Source organism: Neolamprologus multifasciatus, chromosome 17, assembly GCF_963576455.1.
Source record: "Neolamprologus multifasciatus chromosome 17, fNeoMul1.2, whole genome shotgun sequence".
NCBI classification, from domain to species: Eukaryota; Metazoa; Chordata; class Actinopteri; order Cichliformes; family Cichlidae; genus Neolamprologus; species Neolamprologus multifasciatus.
The window spans coordinates 11,210,703-11,215,291 of NC_140455.1; the positions used below are offsets into that span (position 1 = coordinate 11,210,703).

The 4,589-nt window shown below is 36.5% G+C and overlaps 1 pseudogene; it reads left to right on the forward strand.

Moving 5' to 3' along the window:
* Window positions 1-3: 3 nt before the first annotated feature.
* Window positions 4-4,022, forward strand: LOC146498978 (uncharacterized; annotated as a pseudogene).
* The last annotated feature ends 567 nt before the right edge of the window (window positions 4,023-4,589 follow it).

A 4,589-nucleotide genomic window follows, 5' to 3' on the forward strand; every position in this document is an offset into this window, starting at 1 on the left:
AAGATGCACAAAAAAGAACATCAGACACCAGCAAGGGAGGATAAGAAAGACAGACGCAACAACATTGTCATCCCCTATGTAGCCGGTGTATCAGAGAAACTCAGGAGGGTTTTCTCCAAATATGACATCCCAGTGTACTTCAGACCCAGTAACACACTCAGACAGAAACTGGTTCACCCGAAAGACAAAACTCCTAAACACAAACTTAACAATGTGCTGTACGCTGTACAGTGCAGCGAGGAATGCCCAGAAGTCTACATTGGAGAGACCAAACAGCCACTTCACAAGCGCATGGCACAACATAGAGGAGCCATCTTCACAGGATAAGATTCAGCAGTTCATCTGCATCTTAAGGTCAAAGGTCACTCTTTCGAGGATGCCAATGTTCACATTTTGGACAGAGAGGACAGATGGTTTGAAAGAGGAGTGAAAGAAGCCATTTACGTCCACTGTGAGCGACCATCTTTGAACAGGTTTGGTTTACGACACCAACTGTCTGCCATCTATAATCCAGTTTTGAGATCCCTTCCCAGACACCTTAACGCCCACTCACATCCTGGGCCATCTGACCTCAGGAAATCACATGATAGGGTGGGGCCAGGTTTCACAATGAGCTCACCCGAAACCCCGGCTGATTGGGACCCATACCCACTTTCACACCTTGGCTCATGTGATTAGGTAGAGGATCATCAGGGGGTCCTTTGTCCCTCTTTGGGGGGAAACTCCCACTGGGTTTAAATCTGGGACTCTCCACCATTGACCCATAGAACTGAAGAAGCTTCTCGGATGAGAGGTGAAACGTCTTCAAGCAACTCAAAGAAGTCCAGACGCTTTTCTTTCCAAGCTCATTAGAATTCCCTTGTGTTAATTACATTTTATTTGTTGTTGTTTTCTTTTAGATTTATATGCAGTGATTGGATGTGGTGGAGCTTTGTTAACTTTGTGGAAAACACCTGTTTGTGATGATATTTACAATGAGGCTTTAAGGTGACAGTTTCCATGTTATTTCAATCCTTTTACTAAGCAAAAACATGTTTGCAATTAACATATTTTTTCAGTTTTGTCTTTTGGATTTATGGTTAACATTCCTCTGTGACAGCAAATACTAAACTCGTCCAAGTAACTAGCATTTCATTGTTCAAAGGCAAAAAGGACCACATGTCACATTAGCAATGAATTTTTGACTGTGTTTGTGTTTGTGTTAGTATAGAGTAGGTCTAACAGTGGTTTTCCACATCTGCTCTAATATATATAGATAATGGGTCAGAAATATAAAGTCATTTTGAAAAGTTCATAAAGGTCACATGTGTTCCTCTTTATCATTTTATATCAGGTCACACTGCTGACTTGAGTTTTGATCAGAGTAGAACCATAACATTCATGCTAATGGTTCTACTGTTTACAGTTACTTTATGATGGATTTCACCCTGGTCACAGCACTATGTGAAAAGCTGTTAGAGGTAAAGTTAAGCCAATTAATACCTCATCATAAGTCACTCTGTAACGCAGGGTAGTGATTATTTTTCACTGTAATTTATTCCACAACAATGTTCTTTATTTGATTCTTTAAATATGCATATCGATTGTTCAGCTGTGTGACTCTCCACACCTGAAATATATCACAATGTGGACTTCATTTCGACAGTATTTTGTAGATTGGTACCATATTTATCATCAAATCATCTTGTGCATTTATTACCTAAATGTTGTTTGTGGGGTTTTTTTTTGTTTGTTTGTTTGTTTGGTTCTTTTTTTTTTTTTTCTTTTTTTTTTTTTGCAATTTTTACATTTCACCAGCTATGTAAACTCTGCAATTTTACCTTGGTTTTGTTCCACATCAGTTTATCTACTGCCTGGTATTCCTGTCTTCCTTCTCTCACCCCAACCGGTCGCAGCAGATGGCCGCCCCTCCCTGAGCCTGGTTCTGCCGGAGGTTTCTTCCTGTTAAAAGGGAGTTTTTCCTTCCCACTGTCGCCAAAGTGCTTGCTCATAGGGGGTCATATGATTGTTGGGTTTTTCTCTGTATCTATGAAGTGCCTTAAGGCGACTTTTGTTGTGATTTGGCACTATATAAATAAAATTGAATTGAATTGAATTGGTTTTCTTCCTTTTCTAATGTTTCTGCTAATTTTTCACAGTTAAACAAATAACTTTGAGGTTACTTCAGCGTTTTCAGCTGTTATCTGTTGACAGTTTTGCCTAATTATTACATTTCTGCAAAATTATTGCAGTTCTGGTAAGTTGTAATATTTCTGCCAAGTTATTAATTTTCTACTAAATTATATAATTTCTGCTAAGTTATGTTATTCTAAATTAATACATTTCTGCTAAGTTGTAGCTTCTGGTAAGCTACAATATTTCTGCTGAATTGTTATGTTGCTTCTAAGTCATTGCATTTCTGCTAAGTTATTACATTTTTGTTAACTTGATGTTGTTCTGCAAAGTTGTTAAAATTTCAACAACTTTTTAAACACTGACTTTGATTTCTTCAGCTTCTTCAGCTATTTTCAACTATTTTCAGCAGTCAGCTTCAGCTTTACAGCATCCACACTGCATTTTCGCAGGAAATGCAAATTTTTCTAGTTATTCTTGGTGTTTCCGTACGTTTTTCGCCGTTGAACTACTTCCACAATTTTTGTGCTATTTTCACCATTCAAATTTTAAACTATTCTGCTATTTCTGCTAATGATGGCTATATCTTTTGGTATTTTTCACTATTATACTTTTTAAAATATTAAGCTTTTTTCCTTTAATTTGTCCCATTGAAATGAATGGGAAACTTCCGCAATTCTGCTAAAATTTGCTTGTTTTTGAAACTTAACTACTTCCTCATATTTTCACTTAGAACAACCATTCAAACTTTAAAATGTTCTCAAATTATTGGGCTATTCAGGTATAAATCAGCTTTTTCAAATCTTTTACCGTTTTATTTTTATACCCCTTAAAGTGTTGAGTTGCAAAATTGTGATTTTTCACAAAATACATGGGTTGTTATGGTTGCTATGCAGTTAGTTCTAAGTGAGGCACTGAAGGTTTCGCAGTCTTCTCTTCATGTCCGAACAACTTCTTGCTACTTGCTCAATTTTCACTCAACTTCCACAAATTATACATCAAAATGTAGGTATTTTTGCTGGCTTTCAGAAAATGTCATTATCATTGTTGTGTGATTTATAGAATTTTGGCAAATCTCCTCAGACCAACACAAAGTCTCAAAACTCTCCATAGAAAGTCAATGGAGAGTTTGTTCAAAATCACCGCTTGATTTCTGTAATGAGAGGCATATTCGAATCGTCATATCTCCCTAACGAAGCGACGTTAAGACATGAGGCTTGTCCCAGTATATCTTCAGACACTCCTGACGCTCACAATTCAAGAATTATTTTCTCACCTATTACCGTTCTGAGATGAGTTAGACTTGTTTGAGGGTAGGAAATTCGTCCTTCGCTCAGATTTCTTCAGATTTCAAACTCTGGAAATGAGCCACTTTTTTCTCTCGTCATATCTTTTTGATAGATTTCCACAAAGACCTGAAAATTTCCATGGTTGTTAACCAAAGCCTGCTGTCTCTTACGGTGAAAGAATGATATCGATACTCCAAATATATTTAGAGTTAGAAAGCGTTGTTTGAGGGCAAGTCAAGGCAGTTTTTGCTTCGCCTCTACTCAGTTATGGTGCATTAGAAGTCAAATATCTTTAATAATTCATATTTTAATGATAAATTGTCAACACTTGAAGATTCCCCCATCTCTTCTGAACAAAACGGTGTAAGAATGACCGTTCTAGCCCCTACGGTTAGGAGATTATGGCCATTTGTTTGGAGGGTAGTCCTCACTATGAGAAATAGACTGCAAAAATCCTCTCTCTGCTGCCTGTGTAAAAACGGCTGCACCTGTTTTGGCGGGAAAAAGTACACAGCCTCTCTGATTGGTGGATTCAAATTCAGCAGCTCCCAGGCTACTTGACTGACATACAAGCTTGCTTCTTTCTCTTTCTGTGTGTGTGTGTGTGTGTGTGTGTGTGTGTGTGTGTGTGTGTGTGTGTGTGTGTGTGTGTGTTTAGTGAGAAATAGAGAACTTTACCCTTATTTGGCAGCATATATTATAGTATTTCTGCTTTTTATAGTATTTCTGCTTTTTATAGGATTTGTGCTTAATATAGTATTTGTGCTTGATATAGTATTTCTGCTAAATTATAGTATTTCTGCTTTTTATATTATTTCTGCTTAATATAGTATTTCTGCTAAATTATAGTATTTCTGCTTTTTATAGGATTTCTGCTTAATATAGTATTTCTGCTAAATTGTAGTATTTCTGCTTTTTATAGTATTTGAGCTCAATATAGTATTTCTGGTTGTAATAGGATTTGTGCTTAATATAGTATTTCTGCTTTCTATAGTATTTGAGCTTAATATAGTATTTCTGGTTTTTATAGGATTTGTGCTTAATATAATATTTGTGACAAATACTGTTCCCTTTAGGCTCTGTGTATGTGTGTGTGTATCAATATTTCTCCCATTTTAAAGTATTACTCCTCCATAATTGTATTTCGGTTAAATCAAAGTACTTTTACTACATCTTAGTACTTCTGCT